Source organism: Opisthocomus hoazin, chromosome 4 (genome assembly GCF_030867145.1).
Source record: "Opisthocomus hoazin isolate bOpiHoa1 chromosome 4, bOpiHoa1.hap1, whole genome shotgun sequence".
NCBI classification, from domain to species: Eukaryota; Metazoa; Chordata; class Aves; order Opisthocomiformes; family Opisthocomidae; genus Opisthocomus; species Opisthocomus hoazin.
Window position 1 is genome coordinate 25705774 of NC_134417.1, and position 22351 is coordinate 25728124.

The 22351-nt window shown below is 42.2% G+C and overlaps 1 long non-coding RNA gene across 1 annotated transcript; it reads right to left on the minus strand.

Annotated features, from left to right (window-relative positions):
* Positions 1-1095: 1095 nt before the first annotated feature.
* LOC142361028 (uncharacterized) lies at positions 1096-15974 on the minus strand. Its single transcript, XR_012763568.1, has 3 exons — positions 15904-15974; positions 4578-4605; positions 1096-1176 (listed from the first exon to the last, which is right to left on the minus strand). It is a non-coding gene; the product is annotated as an uncharacterized LOC142361028 (long non-coding RNA).
* Between the last annotated feature and the right edge of the window lie 6377 nt (positions 15975-22351).

A 22351-nucleotide genomic window follows, 5' to 3' on the forward strand; every position in this document is an offset into this window, starting at 1 on the left:
TTGATGCTGGCAGAGTTCACCCAGCAATTTGTCTGACCGGCTCCCCGGCAGCCGTCCGCACCCACCGACGAGCCAGCATCACCACGCGCTGCCCGAGGGCTGCCTGCTCTTCCACAACCAGTTAAAAAATTCGGGGTTTGCTCATGTCTCAAGCACAGCTACGCGTCAATACAACAACAGCCTGGCCAAAACAGGATGGCCTGTCTTTAGCGAGTTGCTATGTTAATGTAAGTCTGTGACCCAGTGAGTGATGGGACGCAGGCTGCTGACAAATGTATCGGACCTCCTATTCGTTATCACCTCCATTTATACCGACAGCATACCCAGTCTCTGGGTAGTTCTTGTATACTTTGCCAAACCTTTTTTAAAATACTGAAATTGACAACATTTTTCTCAGTAATTTGAAAATGTCTATGAAAAAAAATTTGTTATTTTTTTCAACAAGATGTGTTACAGAATTAACAGATCCTTTCCCTTTTTCCCCCTCACCTTCAATGTTCTGTCATAAATGAAAAGGAATTTAACAAGCAGAGGTAGTTCAATGTAGTTAGCACAGGTACCTAAAGTAGATTTTAATAGTTTTAGTGTTCCTAAAATCCCTCTTCTCCAAATCACGGAGCTAAAAGAAATACATCAGCGTGTGGTGCAGTTTTCTTTGGCATGACTCTTCAAGGAGCTACGACTACAGATCATCTTTGTTATGATGGATTATGAAGACCTTTTTGAATTCTGCTCAAGAGGACATTGTGTCATCTGGCATTGGCCGTGTACAGCACTCCCCACAAGCCAGACCTCCCGACTCCTCGCGCTGACTTGTAATTGTAATACTTTGGGGAAGCCATCTTTATGTTATCCTTATACACCCCGTGAATTCTCGTGGGAAGGATTAAAATTACTACACTGGTCAACGCCTTAACGAGTCAGCCACTTTTTTGGTGCTCCAAAATCCTGTGCATCCCCACTGTGGCCATTCCTGTTTTACAATCTGAGTTTTAGAGGAGGGAAGTTTGTACAACTGATGTAACAGCACTGAGAAAGACACCCTTATTACTCTTTTTCACTTATTTCACTTACTTATTTCACACAAGTCAGAAGTCTCGCTGTGGAGTTGGGACAGGCGGAACATAAAGAGCTTTCCCCGTCTCACAGAACATCAGGGGTTGGTAAGGAGAGACACTGGAAAGAATAAATGGCAGTTTCTTTATAAAGGTTGGAGTCACAGATAAGAAAACTGTCTTTCAAATCTTTGCTCGTCAATAAGAGCTACAGGACTTGCACATCATTGCTAACTGCAATTTCAGTTATTCAAAGAGTTTTTCACCTCTTCAAATGTCAAGCAACACAAAGAATCCCACTAAAGTCAATGGTTGTTTATAAAATTAAACATAATGTGGGCCTAGCGCTAACATAACTCAACCATCAAACAGACCCAACTTCTCCAGACCCTCAGCATGTCCCACAGCTTATGTCAGGAATTTTTACTGTACAGAAAAATCATTCTAGTACTTGATAATGACAAAAAATACTGAAAATAAGTTATATCTCTGACACCGACTGCAACTGTGTGTGTTAAACTTTAACTCTTAATACAATTATAAATCAACAAGTACATGCTTCCAGAGGTTTCACCCGCTATCACGTAATTGTTAGACAACTCATGCAATTCAAAACTTCATGAATGCTAGAATTAGAGAAAATTAAACATTGTAACTTCTTAATTAGAACTAGATAAAATTAAGACTAACTAACACTGATTAGGGAAAAAAAATCTGGTTAAAACTAAGTTACCTATGTTTTCATTACAGAATAGAACTAGAAATAATTTCATGACTAAAAAAGAACTCCAATTCATTGTTGCAGAATGGTAAATACCAAGCATTGCTGCTTATAGTGGAAACAAGTTTACTGTCTCTAACTAAATCCATCACACTCTGCACTCACGTTCAGCTTGTTGAGTGTCCGGGGTACCGAGTAGTAGGGATAAAGTCATTCAGCAACTAACCAATGACGTGCATTGTAAAATAAATGTGACGGCAGATTAAAAACCTGCAGCGGTAGGCAGTGAAGGAGGACATGATAAAAGGATGCTCACGCCAAATTATTTGTAAACTCTGACTTCTTGTACTCATTGAACTCCTGTTTAAATCATATTTACTACTAGTGGATCCTGATCTCCCTCTGAAGTTTCTTGCTTCCATTTCTGGATCCGAACTCACAAAACATAAAGAAGCAAAGATAGAACTGTTGCTGGATTTTTCTTTAGCTGATCTTGAATGTGTGTTGGCATGGTGCGAGGTTCATTGACTATTCAGACTTTTTCCTGAAACAGAGAAAATTGGATTTTTTTTCCCTTAGGCTAGGAGATTTATTTATGGAAGGTAGTGAAAAAAAAATTGTTAACTGATGTTCAGTGGTGATTGTGTATGTGCTCACAGGGCCTCCTCTTACCCCAAGAAAGCAACATTAATTCATTAATCTTGTATAAATGACCTAGCTGTACCACTGCTGTAGTTGTCTAAATAGGTGTTAATGACAATGCATTTCAGTATTTTCTTGGGAAATCAATAGTTTCAAAGTAGAAGTTGTGACTTTCTGCCAAAATTAATGAGTCTGCTGCTCTAGAGGTCAGGATGTCATTTGCAGTGTACTGTGCAGGCTGAGAAAGAAATAATTTCTCAGTGCACTTCTTCACATTGGATTGTCGCTTTGGTCCAGCGTGACTATTAATAGATGTATGAGCAAGAGGTTAGAAAGCACAGACTGGAATACAAGGCAACAAATGCCTGAAGTCAGGAATAGCTGAACTAAAAAAAGATATTATTTAAGTGTTTGTTGTAACAAGAATAATCAAAGAGAGTACACGAAGTCCCTGGAGTGGAATTTTTTCTGCGGCTAGCTCCCTAAGAAGGGTAACAGAGTTGTGAAAACAGCTAATTTCTCCAGCTCATTTCAAACGTTGTCCTCTATCTCAAGTGGAAACAACTCCAGTAAACCCTCCAGGCCTCTTCTGCTCCTGGATCTCATTTCCATGGCTTTGGCCAGCACAATAATTCTCTTGTTCCAGCATCGAAGGAACTGTCAGTTGTTTTATTCACTAGGACATGGCATCTCCTGCTCCAGACCGTGACTGTGTTCTTTAGTAACAACCCGGAATAACCCAGGTAGTAAATCCTACTGGTTTCATCCTGGAGTTACCTGTTGTAAGATGAGAGAAGACCCAAAACCTAGACTGCATGGCACAAGTGCACGTTGTAGCTGAGGTCTGTGTATTATTCTCTATGAATTACTGTTAAAAGAAAAGGCCCGCACCCAACTGCAGTGCTTCTGGAGTCAGTGGCTACTTTAACTTGGATTTTAAATACATTCCTCCATTTTAAAGTACCCTTCAAACTTTCCGTAAATAATAAAGTTTCCCTTGTCCCTAGGCATGTTTTCCCAAGGTTTCACAGCTCTAATTATTATGAGCAATATCTTCATGGTCTCCTGCCACATCGCTCAAAATTGTAACGAAAAAAGATCTATTTTGAAAGTTTCTTTGAACTTCCTAAGTCGATGAATTCTTATATAACCGCAATAAAAACCTCTGGGAAAGAACCTATTATGAGTACTGTGTCAGCAATTTTAGCTTATTACAGACGGCTTGCTCCCCTTTCCACATAACTATTTAATGAATTTAAACTAAGGATTGTATAATTTCGTAGCCGGTAGCAGCCATGAGCTTTTACCAGGAGGTTTTTAAACTGAGATTATGGACCAACTTAGGGAAGGAATTTAATGAAGGAGGTAACTCTTCACAGCAGCTGAGCAGTGTTTGACTTCAGCCATTTCAGCGGGAGCTCAGCACCAGACCGCGTCTTCCAGAAGCCATGTCAGGGGTCCCGCGATGCCCTTCTGCGCTACGGCAGCGCACGGGAAATGTGTTGAAGATGTCGGCCGGTGACACCCCAGCACGGGGACAGCCGCCACGAGAAGAGGTGGGCCAGCAGCAGTGGTTCAGAGCTGCTACATACCACAGCCCTCCTGGGAGGCCAACCTCGAAATCCTCCGTATTTTCCTATTTTCAAGTGGCTGGCAGGAGTTTTGGTGGTTAATGGGGACCCTCCAGGAGAAGCTGTTAGAAGGCAGCAGATTGCCTCGTTCAAGTGCACTGGCTGTTAGATCTAAACAACTGGATGTTTCCTTATTTTGTTGTTTTTAATTTCTTCTCCATTTTCCAGCCAATTATCCTTACATTTTAAAGCAGTTACTGTAGGAGGTATTCTCTGCTATGAAGCAATTGCTACTGCTCCGTGTTAGAACAGCTGTTATCTATAAAACTATTTATATCCTTCTGGTGTGCCCATCCACTGGTCAAAGTGTAATTGTACTAAGAACTGTAAGTAGGATGAAAATAAAACAAAGCAGCTCTCCATCTCCCTTTCTCCTCCTCCCCCCCCCCCCCCCAAAAAAAAATATCCCAAACTGCTTCCCACAGAAATCTTATGTCTAGGACAATTTAAAAAAGCTGGTGAAAGAAACACAAAGTGAGGACAGAATAAGACTGCAAAAATACTGTATTGTCGTAATTCTTTACTCACATTTCAGTGCTGTCACGGGGTTTAGTATCTGCAAGAGGAGAATGAGGTCATTTTACAATATGAATTGCAACCCTCTGCCTTTCAGAACAACTTTGGTAACAAACAATAGCACAAAAGACAAAGTTTTGAAGGTTTAATGTAACTTTTTACGTTCTCCTTTCTCAGTACGACTTTTGTACTACATTGTTTCTGCGCAAAAGTTTTGTACAAATTGCTGAAGATTTACTATTTGGTGTAAGGCATACATTTATTGTTGGTTAAAAATACTGGAAATCTTGTAGACCTAGGGTAACCTTATGCTTTTATGAATTTCATTTTGTCTTTTACAGTTTTGACATTTGTGGACCTGAAGGACCGAACCAGAAGTTCCAGTCAGGCAGATTGTGGTTCATACCCTACAATGACATTACCTACACTGAAACAACGATCCTTTCGCGTTTGCAAAGCCATGAAAACCAACTTCACCCGCCACACGCTGACACAGCTCCTTCCCATCACAGCCACATGCAGTATCAATGTTGGCACATATGACACACATAGCATCACTGTTGGCACTTACCATCTCAAGTAACACCAGAAAGTAATTTAAAGGTCTTCTGAGAATGAGAGAGAATGGATTTAATTGACTGTGATGTTTTCTATTTGACTAGTACGTAGGGAAAAAAAACCCCACCTGAGCACTGCTGAACTGAACCGGCTCTGCGGAGCTGCAGGAGACCGTGCAAAATGTCTGTGTAGTCCCGGTTTCTAGAAATTCCCCGTGATCAGGGAGGGATTTCAGAGAAGACAGAGGAACAAGTCACGCCAGATTCAAACCCTTACGGATGTCAGCAGAGTACTCAATACACACCAGTTGCTTAGCGGTCTGCGAAAGACCTGCTTCTCTGTGCAAGACAGCCACTTTCCTAGGCAGAATGGTTTTCTCGAACATGTTGTACTCTCAGTATCAAGAGGAAAAAACTATCTGTATTAGTCATAGGTAGCCAAATGCCATCTGTTAGCCAGCCTGAAAGTGAACAGTCACCACAAACTCTTTCACGATTACAGCTTGCCTTCTGGAGGGGGTATCACTGGGGGAAAGCCGTGCTACAGAAATCGTTGAGTTTTGCCATCCCCCACTAGTAAACTCTAGTTGTTATACGTATTACAGATGCCCTTATTGATGTTTTAATTGCATTGTTTAATTTTCTTTTGCATTTTATTGGCAAATCACAGTACATTTCAAAAAAAAGAACCCAAAATACTGTGATTTTCCAGCAAAAAATGAAAACTCAATGTCAAAGGGAAGCAATGCCTGAAATCTTCTTTCCTTGTGAAGCTGCTTTCATCAGCTTAGGTTTATGCAAGGTAGATCTAAAAGTTATAGGTCAACAGAATTTGGCCAGTACCCCAAAAAATATCCTGACTATGATGAATCACCATGTGGCAAAGAAATCAAGTTACTTTTTACTGTGTGGTATCTTCCAAATGCCCCCATACACCATTAGTAACCATGTGACCACATACTCGGCATCTTCTTAATTCTAATACTTCTTTCAACTATCGTCCTTTTGCAACCTAAGTGCTAGAACCTTGCCTTAAAGTGAGGTGAAGTTATTCATACACAATTTAAGAAGCCTCTGATACCTGTAAAAGTAGTTTTTTCATTTCTAAGCCACGCTATGCAACAGCATCAGAACAAAGCAGCCAAATTCCAACATTTTTGCAAACAGATAACTAAAAGCAAACAAATAAATCCATAAACGTTAACATTCTAATTACTTACATTCTAAACACTGTGATAACAACTAGATAGAAAGTGCAAGAGAGGTTTTTTCAGTCGGTATTATTAACTGTAAATATTGCTGCAGTAAGTCAACAAGTAAAGTTTTTTATTGTTAAATACGTAATTAAAAAAGAAAACATCACATTCACCTAGGAAGACCTGAACTGATTTGAAACAAAAAAAATCGTATTTTGGATCAGCACTCCAGAATCCAAGCGGACGGCCACCCCAGTACAACTCAAGAACTTGTTTTGTCTATTTTTTATCACTCCCACAGTAGAAAAACATTAATTTGAACTAAAAGCGTGCATGTTTCTTTGCATAACTGTAGCGCTAGAAAAAAGCACCTTAGGACTACTAGGTACAGGATGAAACAGAAAATTAATATATAAATTTTTTGGCAGTTTTTCAGCATTCTTTTGACTAAGATTCTGACCTACTTTCCAGTATTTTTCTGAAGCTGGTGTAATTCTGTCTAGTAATCTCTAAACTAGAACTGAAAGAAACTTATGGTTTAAAATGAACAATTCCTTTTGGATGAACTGATTCTACAATACCAAGTAAGTCCTCATGACAGTTATATATCTCATAATTAACTTGCACATCATTATAACTTAAGCCAGTTTCTGTATTGACAGCAGTAATACAGACTCATTACTGGGAAGATACTCCTTGTTCTGTCTCTTTCGGTCTTCATGGTATCTTTTACACCCTTGGTTAGAGGGTACCTCAGACCTTTAAAACCAACAAATCTCATTTAGGGATTTCTACTAAAGTGAGGGTTTTACTTGGTAAACACAGGGAAAGGTCCACATAGCTGCAAAAGAAAGTAAGAGAAGGAAATTTAAGTTCTGTAAAGTTTCACTCATGAGCTGATCTTTTTAAATGGCTTCTACCATTCCAAATGGTTTTACCACAGCAGAATCACAGAATCACAGAATGGTGGGAGTTGGAAGGGACCTCTGTGGGTCACCCAGTCCAACCCCCCTGCCGAAGCAGGGTCACCCAGAGCAGGCTGCACAGCACCGCGTCCAGGCGGGTCTTGAATATCTCCAGAGAAAGAGACTCCACAACCTCCCTGGGCAGCCTGGGCCAGTGCTCCGTCACCCTCAGAGGGAAGAAGTTCTTCCTCATGTTCAGAAGGAACTTCCTCTGCTTCAGTTTGTGCCCATTGCCCCTTGTCCTGTCACTGGGCACCACTGAAAAGAGTCTGGCCCCATCCTCCTGACACCCACCAAGCAGATATTTAGAAGCATTTATAAGGTCCCCTCTCAGCCTTCTCTTCTTCAGGCTGAACAAGCCCAGCTCCCTCAGCCTTTCCTCATAGGAGAGATGCTCCAGTCCCCTCGTCATCCTCGTAGCCCTCCGCTGGACTCTCTCCAGTAGCTCCTCATCTTTCTTGAACTAGGGAGCCCAGAACTGCACACAGCACTGCAGATGAGGCCTCACTAGGGCAGAGTAGAGGGGAAGGAGAACCTCCCTCGACCTGCTGGCCACACTCCTCTTAATGCACTCTAGTGCATTAATCACTTCATTTAATTAATCATTTATCATCCCAATCACATTCTTAAAATATCTATTTAGACATACTATCTTCTTGCATTACTCTACAATATGAGATAATTTCATTTATTACACATCAGTGATGAAATTCAGCCACATTTTAGGATGAGAGATAAAGAGATAAACTGCCTCATTTATCAAACAGTGCAATAATTAGTATTGAAAAAGAGCATATGGAAAGATGTTTCAGTGAGTATCTATCATTTTTCCAGAAATATGCCTATGTTGCAAACTGCTTAACCTGTATCTGCATCATTGCAGCCATTAACGTTTTCCAGACAAAGTGGAAGTCGAGTTCCCGGTTCTACAGCGTTGCTTTCTCCATATTAAGAAATCTACTTGCAAACATTATTTCTGTATCTGTTCCTTGCTGCCTGGGCAGAACTGCCTCTCCATCCCCTCTGCTGGGATATCTCTTTGCTAAGTCTCTCCCCGCTGTGAAATTCTGCAGTTGTCTCCCTTTGTGTCTGATTCTGCTCCTCTACTCTCCTTTTTGAGACCGCTTCTGGCTTTCCCCGGTGCCCAGCCACGAGGACACTGCGCGCCCAGCTCCCCCGCCACGGCCACCTCCCTGCTGCAGCAAGACCAGAGCTCTGCATGGGGAAGGGATGCTCCAGCACGACGGCTCCAATGGAAACGAGCGGGCTGAAGGAAAAAGAACCTGAGAATGCGATCCGTGCACAAAGACTCATGAAAATACATGAAGGATTTCCCCTGATATACATTCAGACACAGATTGTGTTTACCTCTCCAGGATGCGAACCTGATTATTCATCATCAGTATCTCATCAGTAACAGAAGTTTCAGTTTCCACCCGCATGCAATGAAAACGATGTTACGATCCCATCAGCATATTTTATTATTATTGTTTTACATCAAATCATCCTCCCTAGGTACATATAAACACTTTTTTTTTTTCCTTCCACTGAAATAGCTCACTGGGTGGCCTCTTTACAAAATAATGAGGAATAAAGGTGTTCACATGGATTTGTGTCAAAAGCTATTCATCTGTCCAAGGAACAGAACGAAACAGCATCTCTGTACACCTGTAATAAAATCTGCATGACTGCAAGTCCCTAATCAAGTAAAAGGGAGTCAGCATCACTGAACAGGAACCTCCGGAGAGGCAGTGGTAGAACATATTCACCTTCTGTTCAACCCTCACGGATACACAGAAACAGAATTTTACACAATATCAAACAGAAATTCAGACTGTCCAATATTAAACTTCAGAATATCTATGAGACTAAGAAGCACTTGCAAACGTATGACAAAAGTCAACACATTCATAGAGTTTAACGCAGTGAATGAGCCCTTGCCATACTAATGAGAACAGGAGCTTCATTAGAAAAACTGCAGCTACACAGAGTCGCTCAGGTCCCAGCCTAACCCACCCTTGTACACTGACCCGGGATCTCCAAGACCTAGACGAGCCTTGAATAATAGTAACAGAGTTGTTGTGACGATGCAAGTCTATAAACAAGGGAGGGTTTTAGGACAGAGGATTCCAAGGCTTAAAAATGCCTTTGAGAAGCTGATTCAGGAAGTGAAATTCATAAATCTTGGGAGTCCACTGATAACAGAAACTCCGACAGGTACTCCCGTCCCAAAGAGCACACCTGCCTCTTCTGATAGCCCTCAAAGCAGAGACTCCAACCACTCTCTGTCCTGAACTGTCTCACCAATTAACGTAATTGAGCTTCAATTTCAAGAATTAAATTAGCTTTGCTGTTGCATCTTCCTTCAGGGATGTTTCTCCTGCTCTGACAGTCTCCAGTGAAGCAGCAGCTTTAACCGCCGCCTGTAAACCCTTTCTGTGTCTTTCGCTACTCCGGGTTAGAAGCTTTTCTTCCTAATAGTTAGCAAAACTATGTTTTCTTGAAAATTATTCAATCTAACATATCGTCTATTTTCGTAAAAGCCCTTCATATGTCTGACCACTGTCCTGCGACCTTCCCAAGATATGACAACCTTGGAACGTGCGTTTGACACACTCAAGACCTTCTGCCAGCTACTGCCCACGCACCGTTCCTGCCCACGCACGAATTCACACGGGGACACACAGCCTAGAGACCGAACATGAAAGCAACCTTGTTTTACGAAGCACATCCTTGTGTTCGGACCGAGAACAACATGTCATTGTTGAAATTCCAGGTAATTTGAAGAGCTCAAATACGAACCAGTGTAACGATATGATCCGTTAGACCAGAGAAAGCCAAACTCATGAAATGCTCCATGCTGTCACTTAGAAGCTGCCTCCACAAAATATACAAAAGCATTCCTGAGAAAAGCTTTCTGTCTGGACAGGAACATCAACTGGATGATCTCCCATAAAATTTTTTTTCCCATAACATCTGTGATTTTTTTAATTACAGGTTTATATCCAAATAGAAATTCATTATTAGGCCAGCTGTCATTCCAATAAGAAAAGTAAATAAATAAAGGTGGATTTTTTAGACTGTAATGCCTGAACTGTAGACTTGAAAATGTTATCCATCTGTCAAGCAATAAAAACTTCTCCCATCGACAGCTCTCCAGATTTCCTGGGAATGACAGTTAGCGGCATTTGAGTAAAGCTGCAAAAAACCAACATGAGCAGTAGTTTGTTTTGATGGACAGAAAGGACTTTGCACTGCTCATTTATCTGAATCCTGAGTGCATCTCTGACAATATATAGCCCAACGCCATAAATAAAATCCATTAGATATTAAAATAGAATTAAGTCTTCAGTCCAATTTTTAACTTGCTAAACCCATTTCTTTCATTCTTTGTTTCCTTCCTTAATAAGTTTCTAGTCCATGAAAGTCCATTATGTCCTACTCTGTGATTACTCGTAGTTTCCTTAATAGCCTCTTCAGCTTTTTAAAACCCCAAATAAATTATACATATCACTTCTCAGTTCTCTGTTATTTTGCTGACACCCTGGAGGAAAGAACATTTTCCTTTTGGGAGCGCTGCAATTTGTCCCTATGGTATCATGCTCATTATAACCCTGTAGTTATTTTTCAGCTAATTTACTGAAGACCGAAGTAAGGCCCATTGATTTGTAACTCCTGAGTTCATCCCTAGTACGCATTTTAAAGATAGAGAAAAGACAATTTTCCCTACGGTTGTCCAGATTTTAACAGTAAGGTAGTTCAGGAAATTCATTCTTTAATTTCTGGAGAATCCTTGATGCAGCTGCCTCCATTTCAGGGAATATATATTAATAACACCGCCAGTTGTCTTTTGTAGCTTTAATCTCGTGTGTCCCTCGGTGTGCCAACAGCACTGAGCACGGGAGGTAAGACTATACTCCCGGGAAGAAATGTGATTATCAGAAAATGATGCAAAATAGATTCTCTGCCTCTTTAATCCATAGTTTAAATGTTAAACAATGCACATTGGGCGTTGAAACACGGTGTTTACCGCTTTATCCCGTGGGGAGTACAATTATATTTCATATATATGAAAGCAATTTCATTTGTTCATATCAAGAGACACACTTGTGTAACATTCAAAATAATAATAATGTGCACAACGATCCAGACAGGATTTAAATGTTTTTAACAATTCTGTATGAAATAGCACATCCTTTTAATATTTTAGCAGACTATCTGCATTCAGTATTAAAAAAGAAAATCGGGAGTGAGCTCAGGCAGAAGTGAGATGCGGTTTGATTAAACCCCATCTTACTCCAGTCTTCCTCTGGAGTAAATTTGTTCATTTCCGTGGGGTTAAGTCAATAAAATATGTGATAAATCGAGTGTATCTCTCTCCCATCCTCTAAGCACTGGATTTAAACTCCTTCTGACCTGCGAGTGCACGTTTACAGGGAGAACTGACCGTACGCGCTTGCTTCTGCACAGAAACCTTACACTTCTCGCTGCCTTTGTCGTTATTTTACACGAGTGTTACCCTTCCTCAGGTTTGGGTACATATGGGACAAGGAAACCGAATACCAGGGAGATCCTCCTCCCACTCCTTGTCCTCACGGCAGCCCGCTGAGGTGCTGAGCTTCGGATCTGCTGCAGCAAAGAGGCGAAACGGAAAACTCAGCTCACGGATGGCCATAGCGGAATATGTTTGCTATCTTTTTTTAACTCCTTCCTGTAGATTTCATTATTACAATATACATAAAGAATGGAAAAGTCCCTTGTTCATGTAAATGTCAAAACAGAAACCACTGCTGAGCTCTCCTGCTTTCCCCCTCTCCCCTTCCGCCCCCGAGCTCGCCCGCCAGCCTCGGGCACCGCTGCCAGGGGGCCACTGCTTCCCTTCGTCCCACCGCTGGAGTCAGACACAGCAAACCACAGAATGAAACCATCTCCGCAGAATTTTGACAATAAGAGTTCTACACTGACTAAGTGATCAGCTTTGACGTGCAATGCAAATCTGGAGTTAAAAATGTCGTTTTCCTGCAAAGTTAATTATGAATCATTAGAAGGACTGAAATCAAATCTCCTACCACTTTCCTTTTAGCTTTTCTGAGCACAAATGTAAAATATAAATCACTTTAGAGAGACTTGTTACAATAGCGGGCACTTGGTGACTTTTTTTAAACTAGTTTAGTGCTTCTCAACCATCTGATGTTGATGGTGCACCTGGAAGTACTACAAGCGAGCAGCTGTAAATTCCCTGAGTGGCTACAAATACCTTCTGCTGACAGGTATTAAAACTAACAGGTACATGGACAGATAAGGCATTTCATGACTGCGATGAAAATGTGATACTTACATTGAAAAAGCACTAATCAGTTACAACGAACCAAAGCAGAAGCAGAAAAATAAAGCATCTCTCCCCAGAAATTAGCCTTTGGTAAATCTAAACTCAGCTGCTTTCTAAGCTACAGCATCTCCCTGGGCCACAGGAGGAAATTATCAGCATCGCTGAAGCTACAGAAATTTTTTTTTTTTTCCCTCAGATCTTCTGAACTCAAGGAAGAGGTATCGCTCCCCTCTCTTTCTTTCAAGCGACTCAAGAAATAAAGGTGTTTCAACAGCACCAGGGCTCAGTCTGTCGGTGGATTTCTTAAAGAAAAGTGCAAGAAGGCAGAAACAGCAAAGTGTATTTCCCTTTATTTTCTTAGCACTGTACCTCAACTCAGATCTCTGGGGAATCGTTTTCAGCCCTCATCCGCACCCCCTAATGCTTGAACATTTAAGTTAAATATTGCTGTGGATGGAGAAGAGGGAATTGAGAGCAAGGACAAGGGGAAGAAAGAAGGGGGAAGAAAAGTCAAAGGCGTTTAAACTTCCAGCACCATACTAAGGGCAGAAAGGGTAAATGGATACACGTCTCTATATGCACAGCATGACATCAGTAACCTGTGACATTCTCAGCCACAAATATCAGAGAGGCTGAGACTTCAGGAATTTAAAGGATCAGAGGCAGGTAAATAATTCATGGGCATCTCCGCAAATACAGGAGAAAGAACATGGTAAGAGCGACATACCGGCCACCACCGACCCGTGGAGCCTGAGCCCACCAAGCTCACAGGAACAAACCCACCGCATCAAGGCGGTATTGATGGCAAAAGACACCACCCTTTGCCTGTATCCACAGCAAAAGACACCACTGCTCGCCTGTATTTACAACACCAAAAAGCAGAATTTGCACGGGGACATCTGCAAGCTACCACCTGCCCAGCCCACCGATGGAAGCTGGCAGGAGGGGCTGAGCCAGGCTGAAATGCGTTTTAACTCCGCTCTTCCAGACCCCCCTGTATTCAGCAGCCCCACGCCAGACCTTAGCAGCTGCTCTGCAACCTGCTCCCGCCTCAAGCCCCCCGACATCGAGCCTTTTGGGGTCGGGGAGACGTCACGGAGCCAACTGCTGCAGTGCATGGAGGTGCTGCTCCACAGAGAGCTTCCAAGGGTTCGTCGTGGGGTGAGGCAGCTCCCCGATGCGTGGGCAGCGCGTGGGGCAGCCCAGCTTTCCCGTGTCGTATGGCGGAGCACTCCACGGTGCTCCCGCAGCCATCCCTGCCCCGCTGGGAAAGGCTGGCATGGGGACCGGCACAGGCAGAAAGCCTCTTCGCCGCTTCTCCTTCCAGAGCCACCAATGCACGTCAAGACTTCAAACACGCGGTTCCAAAAATACAACCCGCACCCCTCCCAAGCGAAGCAATTAACATAACTCGTTGACTGACTTCCCTAACCATGTACCTAAAGCAATGTTACTCCATTAAGTACGCTTCAGTAAGTGCTTGTCTCACTCCCAGGATAAAATATCATCTTAATAACCTCAACAATAAACACAACATCTGCAAAACCCACATGATGTGGAAAGCAGCGCAGGATGGAGAGGACGCTGCACGCTCCCCAGCGCGTATAACCCCTGCCGAGAGCACAGAAAGGCCAGGGAAAGGCATGTCTGACGCTGCAGACATCCATGGGAAAGGCTGGGGAAAGGGATGTCTGACCCTGGAGACATCCATGGGAAAGGCCAGGGTAGGGGATGTCTGACCCTGGAGACATCCATGGGAAAGACCCCAGTGAAATGGCCCCCGGGAGCTGAGAGCCTGCTGTCCTTCCTCATGCCCAGTGACTGAAGGGATAACTGATTAGATGAGCTTGGAAGAAAGCTTTGGCTCCCGAGATGGAAGTAAAACTGGGGCTGACCTGGGTTTCCCCGTTCCCTCATCCCGCTTCCCTCGCCCGGCAGCTGCGGTTCCCTCCCGGACAGCCCAAACCCCTTGGCCCCCTGCACCGTCCCTTCTGGGAGGTACGGAGGATACAGGACTTTGATACGTGGGATTTTCTTTAATGCTTGGCTTTATTAATTTATAGTTGTCTCACCGGGCTCTGCTATGCCACAAGATATTACTCCTCTGTTTTATTTAAACCATTTTTTACCTCGTTGTGGGCTTGGTTCCCCATTTTGGTTCTGCTCTGGTGCAGTTCCTTTGCTTTTAGCAGGACTGTTGCAACACAATGCAAAACCAGGATCAAATCACGGTTTATTTACATTGAAAAAAAATTCGTCATCTTTTTAAGAATTTACTTTTGACCAGAAAAATGAAATTTATTTTTCCTAGTGCAGGCCTACAGATCGCACCAGTAGAACATCCCAGCACAAGTGAAATGTAGATGCAACTTCTGTGCAGTGCGACAGTAAGCAGGGAGTGAACACATGCTGACGACACACTTCAAAAGCTGATTTTCTTTACAGACCTAGATAAGCCATTCTGGATTTCCTTAATTTCTCAGTCAGCTTCGAGTACAACAGAAGGATAAGCAGGATAAATCCTTTTCTTTCCCACTGTCAGTTCACATTTAGTAATTTATAAGAAATGGTTTACCTTTATTTAAATGGAAATTACCTGCCTCAAAAACTAGCTTTGGTGTGAGCTAAACGCTGCTGTAGCTCCAGCAAAATTAAGGTAACTTTATATAGGTTGCTGCTTTTTTTTTTTTTTGCTTTGTATGGTCGTCAAGTGCACTTTTATTTAAAAAAAGAAAAGCCAAACCTCAGCTGCCATGCTAACCACCGGGAATACAAGAGTAGCCTGAAATAAGAAACAGTTTTTTACTGGAATTTCATTTTATCATGTTGTAACACCTACTTGTTCTCCAGAGTAAATTACCTTCAGAGATTGTATTAAAGAATTTCTGGGCACTGTATTGAAGAATAATAATGGCAATTTCATAGTGATTTCACAGTATTAAGCATGCACCACAGAAGAAAACTATCACAGCAAAATCCAATTTGTTACTTTTCCAACACTGAATTTTACTTCTCTTTGGTTTGCATTTAGTTATTACAGCAGCTTAATCAAAGTCTTAGTTTCTTCTTCCTCTTTACTTGTAGCACAGTCAGAATAAGATGCAACCAATAATTAAGTGAATTGGACTTGGCTTAGTACACAGGAAATCAAGGCTAATTCAAAACCATTATCCATTAGCTACTTTTATATTCATACAGTACTTCGGTTATTTTTAGAAAAGATAGTATTTAAATATGTGATTAGAAAATAAAAGCATTTTTCAGGTCTATCAGAATGACAAATTCCTTTACCTGCATGTAGAGAGGGCTGCACTAGGATTTTCAGGGAAGCTGTTGTTCGAATATGTGGAGACTGACCTGAAAGAGAGAAATGTAAATGGGAAAGCATCACAAAATTGCAGTATGAAAGAATGATGCAGAATCTTTTCAAAAGAAGCAGCAGCATCATAGATACAGTGAGAATGGAAAGAGAAACACCTAAAGCAATAGTGAAATTAGACAGATTTGGGCCTATTAGACCCTAGCAGAGTGAACAGTAGGACTGAAAAGAATATTTCAAATAGAAATTATGTAGAAAATGCTAAGGCAATGTTTGGCTGGCTGCAGTTCTAACCTGTCTTTGCAAAGAAGGAACCTGGTTCAGCAGCCAGATAACGATGCTCACAAGCGCTGTTCAATCAATTCAAACCCCATTCTGTGCACAGAGAAGTTAAAAATTGAGGTGTAGCTTTGAAATATGTAAGACACTCATCAGCAGGGATGAGAGTCGGAAAAACGAGTCACTGAGTCAGGTGTCCTGTCAGGAAAGGATGCCGAAGGCTGGCTGAGCCGATACCGCTTTCCCAATGGAAGGAACCCAATATTCAGAAGGTAAACGTGGGACCTGGAAAGCTCTCCTGAAGATGGACAATGGCACATGTCCTGTCAACTCAGCAGGTCTAAATGCTTTGACAATGTCTTCTCCAGAAGGAAAGCAAAAGAGTAGTGGTGGCGGAGTTTTCATTTCTTCCCCTTTTCATCCTTTATTTCCTACTGTAGGTCAGTGGCTGGACCAGGCACTAAGGAAAGAGAGGGCTCAGATTCCAAGGCTTCCCGACCACAGGAGGATTAAATGTTTGTCCCCCCACCCAATACCCCAAAGCATCCCAGCCACTGAATCCCATCCGCAGGTCCCTAAGCACAGGGTGTTTCTGACCTAAAGAGTTTGATGGTGCTTCCTGAGATGCCAGAAGAAGCCGTGCACAGTCACTTCCGTTCTCCGCAGTGACAGTGATTGGAGAAAAAGCTGCTGAAACCGCCGGGAGATTGGTCCTGTTGGCCGTGCTCAGTCAACGACTTCCAATGACACGAGGCAATGGAAGAACATCTCGCTTCTGGGTCAGGTCTATGCAGGTTTAGGTGACGACCTGTGTACACCAAAGTAGTCTTGGCATTCACAAAAGCATCATTCCAGGTCCCTTCAGAACTTGAAAATCACAGCGATGGTACACGGTTTTGGTATATAAATGGCAACCGATGCATTTTGGGGCTAGCAATTTTTGACTTGAACACTTCAACTCCCCCTTAGCTCTGCTTTAGGTATCAGGTCTTCATATTGACCAGAGATGTACTGGATTGTGTTTCACAGAATACTGACTCAACCATTAAGGAATGGCATTCTGTGGATAAAAACCAGAAATATTTAATTAAGAATCTCCATCAAAAGTGTTGCACATACTCTCTGTTTTGCTGTAACAGTTGGTGGATGAGAAGGCTACTCCTACATTTAGAGCTGCTAACTTTGATGTATATTTGCCCAGTATGTATGAAACCAGCCTGATCGTTATGGAGTTCTGCTATTTCAGTCCAATTCATCCCCATTTTCTCTTTGATTTCTCCTCTTTCTTCAGTATATTAGTTTTTAGCTGAATGAGCCTGAGTTCTCATTTGGAGTTTCAGTGCTACACCTTTGATTCATGTGATAAAACAGCAAGTGCAGCAGACAACATCAAGAACTGTCTGTGGAAATGCTGATTTACTATTGCATGGCTTTGTTCTGAAAAAGATACTGAAATAATGAATCTACGGCACACAAAGAAATGCTGCACTAGGTTTTTAAAATATTAGAGCTTGATTGGCAATATAGTTAATGAACTTTCGTTTGCAATTACATGGGCACATAGGATGTCTTCTAAATAGAGTTCATATGCCAGCCACTGCTGACCAAAGTCTAAAAAATTATACGATATTGTGGCTGTACTTCACCCCCTCTCCTTCCCTCCATAAATAATTTGCAAGGAACTGAGGACTGCTAACTAAATTCCTGTATAACCATCTGTAATTAAAACTGTGAACTAAATTTGGGGCATTTTGTGAAGTTATAAATATAATAAACTAATCAGTGTACATCTTCTATGTTATAGTTATCTATTTTAACATAAACCGTAGAATTACACCATCCACCCTCAGTGCATAAGAGTTACAAGGCTATACTTAAACCTCTACACACCAAAACTTCAACAGTAAGACAACAGCGAACTGTGCCACTGCGCAAAGTCACATCTCATGGTCACTACTATATTACCACTTTATTCTAAGGGTAAAAGTAGTTCATAGGGCATAAGATACACAACAACCACATGAAAGATTAAGTGGATGGAATAGATTTCATTAACAAATTCCAATGCAGTTTAAAATTACATAACTAGGTAAGTTCCTAAACACAGCGTTGTAACTGATACTGCAAGGTCAAGGACAGAAACACAGGACTAGGAGCCCACAATTTTGGTTTTGTTGCTTATTGTCGTTTTGATGCTGATGTTCTTCCGATTTTTATGACACTGACTATTCTTTTATTTCATGTGGAAAAACATAGGTAGGAATTAATCCTCATAATTCTCCTGAAAAATGAATACTCAGTTAAAGAAAGCGGCAATTAAGGCGGCAATTATTACAGCTCGCTTGGTCAGCGGAGTTCACCATGTAGGAGGACACCAAGACACAGCAAAAGCAAATGCCGCGCGAAGGGAGGGCCTGCGTGCAGCTGTCCTACGCAGCAACAGTAACATGGGAGAGCAAAATACAACACTGGCTTTCCTCCAAAGTGGTCAACAGAACAATTCTGGGAGTTTTATTCCAGAAATACCCAATATCATCTTTGCCTGGGAATTTGAAGCAAGCATTTTTACATTTCCAGAGTGAAAGTAACTGCTGAAATCTCAGAGCTTGCAGTAGGACATAAAATCCACATCTCACTCTGATGGTTTGAGAGTTGTTTGCAGAGAAAGGTTAATTGTTCCTGGGTAAAAGAACCCATACTGGTACTGACAGCGATACCAGTATATGCACATCTAATAATTCTTGCAATTAGAGTCTATCAAAAATGAGATGGATTACTAAGTGAGACGAGTCTTTTTTTAAGTCTTCTTACATTGCTACAAAAAAATCCTACACAAACATTTACTAACCCTAGTTTGCACATAGGGGATCATGTATTTACTCAGCATAATGGCTGGTCACTGCAGCACAAGACAATTTCTTTTTTTCAGTTCATGCTGTACAGTAACGTGTTTTCAGTTTAATAAAACAGCGTGTGTCCCTGAGCTATGATTAGCATGCGAATTTTCCAAGGTAAACTTTCCTCTTTGAAGAGAATCACTTAATAGCTCTCTCCATTTGACTACGCATTACCTTCTCTTTTTATGCCACTGCTGTCTCCTCCAATGCATGACATAAGCAGTGGAAAAACACAAGCAAAAAGTATCCTCATAAAAAAAAGATTGCCAAGGGATATCAAACGCACTTTGAAAGCCGTTATCTACTAAATGTGAATATTCACTCAAGTGATTTTGGGACTCCAGAATTTACGTAGCCAAAATCTGGCTCTACACATGCATTAAAACCCAAGTTATAACCACTTGGAAGGGCTATAAAGCTCGCTTTTTTGAAGTTTCAAAGTCATCAATATTGAGTCAGTGCAGCACTGCAGAGACGGGGAGAGGAGCCCAGCAAGAGGCATGAGCAGCAATGGGGCGAGGCAACCCAGACCTGTCTGGGTAGACGTGGGGAGCTCAGTCTTCAATGTCAAACGCACTCATGTTTGAGGCATATTCTTTGTCTGCCAGTTTATTTGACTGTCTGTATTTTGGGGGGCTTGAACACCAACGAAGCAGAGCTCACAAGGAGCTGAGGCTGAGGAGAGGCTGAGGGAGCTGGGCTTGTTTAGCCTGAAGAAGAGAAGGCTGAGAGGGGACCTTAGAAATGCCTACAAATATCTCAAGGGTGGGTGTCAGGAGGACGGGGCCAGACTCTTTTCAGTGGTGCCCAGCGACAGGACAAGGGGCACTGGGCACAAACTGAAGCAGAGGAAGTTCCAGCTGAACATGAGGAAGAACTTCTTCCCTCTGAGGGTGACGGAGCCCTGGCACAGGCTGCCCAGGGAGGCTGTGGAGTCTCCTTCTCTGGAGATATTCCAGCCCCGCCTGGACGCGGTCCTGTGCAGCCTGCTCTGGGTGACCCTGCTTCGGCAGGGGGTTGGACTGGGTGACCCAGAGGTCCCTTCCAACCCCTACCATTCTGTGATTCTGTGACCTGTGATTTTCAGGCTATTCTGGTAGCAGGCTGGGACTGTTACCACCTCTAAGAATTGCAGCATTATCACTGCTGAGTCTTTGATCAACTTGTTGCCCAAACTTTGAGTGATTTGTCATTTCTTTCTAGCATGGAGATGGAGTGAATCTTAGCGAGAGTTAGCAGCTTGTCAAAACTGTGACTAATGAACAAAGGAGTCTGAAAAATGACTGCAAGATGCTCTTTTCCTTGGCAACTTTGCTCCACGTCAGGTGATGGCAGTGGCTGTGAGCTATGGCTGTATCAAGTTTTCTTCACCTCCTCTCTTTGCCATGTAAAAAGGAACAAGGACAGACCTGGAGCAAGACAACTGAGTGGGATACTCGGGTCTGGGAAGCAAAATCATGTTGAGGGACCAGCAGTACTCTGCGAGTGTCTGGAAGTACTCAAGGATGAGCACCAGAGGAAAAATGAACGCAAGGCAACTCCACCAGCATTACATCTTCAGTCGGTTCCAGGTCACCTGGTGAGCATCCTGCCCACCCACCCACCCATGAGGATGTGTTTCATTGGAAAGAAAGGAGAAGTTTCCAGGGAGGGCCAAGAGGCGCAGCAGTGAGATGCTCGTGTACGTGCCCAGGTACCCCAGGCAGGCAGGATCGCATCGCGGTGCCCGCCAGATGCCACACTGCAAATGGCAACAGCCCGCAGCGGGGACACAATGGCAGCGGGACAGTGTGCCGTTTTTCCAGAACTAGAGAAAAGATTTCTTGGCATAAATGGCTGTAGGTGACTTTAGAGCAACTCTGCAACTGTTTAAGACGAATAGTTAAATGACTTCTGTGGCAACATCTCAACTCATAAACAAAGCAAGGCAGAAGGCTAAATACTGGAACATGAAGTAGTAGCTAGATGAGTGATGCAAGTGGATGGTTTTGTTTTTGAGGCTATCAGTCCCTGTTTGCCAAACAGATATGGTATAATAAGGATTGATTTAGACTGAAAAACCTCCTAGGAGACAGGCTGCTTAGAGATGTACAAAATCAATACAAAGTTTGGTATGCAGAATGCTTTGAACAAGGAACAAATGAACAAGCTCATTACACATAAAATCACAGCGAGGGAAATAAAACTAAGCAAAGGCTATAGCGCACTTCAGTTGCACGTATTCCAGTGCTAGGAGCTTAGGTAGTATGACCCATTTTGTTTCCCCTCAGTGAGTATTTTTGACCTAGTCCATTTTAGTAAATGCTGGTGGAAAGTCTCCACAGGAATAGTGAAGGTCATTGATTCAAATTTATAATTTAGGAAAGATCAGTGAGCCAAACTTTTAACTCACATTTCTTAAGAAACTGCCCCTCAGTACTTATGGAGCAATGTGCTAACATACAAGAAGAGTAATTGGTAGCTGCTGTTCTTTAAAACATCAAATCACATAAAAAGAACAGGAAAACCATAATCACCTGTTTATAAGCTAATAAAAAACTTTTGTTCTTAAACAGCACCAGAAAACCAGACTTGATTAAGTGACATTTGCTTACAGAGTCAAAACATTGTAGTAATACAAAAGAGAGAGACAAAAAATTGTAGCCTGGAGAGAGGAGGTCACTCTTCTCAGCCTGTTGATATGCAAAGAGTTGAGTCAAGGGCTGAAGAAGTAGGGTCCAGGCCTGGAAGTCTGGATGAGCAGCTTTCTGCAATATCAAATATCAGATCTGGATTATAAACCACAAAGCATAAGATGTGGTTCAGGATTCTGCTTGTAGCTGACCATTTAAAATGCTTCTGCCCATTATGAATGAAGCCTCAACTTGTGATTGACGTTTTTAGACTGAAGTTGCAAGTGGCTCCAACAGTGAAGAAAATAGGCCACATTAGCAAAATACAACCAAACCTGGATAAAATGATGTGGAAGGAAGCTTGGGAAGCAAAAGCAGTTACATTACATACATCACCGTGAGAAGAAACTGGTAACCAACGTAACGAATTTGAAGCAGAAGCTGGAAATTGTGGAAAGCAGATAGGGAAGCGTCATAGGGTTAAAGCCTCTGACCATCTGCTTTAAAAAAACATTACAGTTAAAACCACAAAATCCCTCCCAAAGTTCAGAAAACTTTGTGTGGTAGAGATGCAGGGAATTCCAACAACGGGATTTCTCTGTTACTAGACAAAAAAGGTAGAAAAATTAACA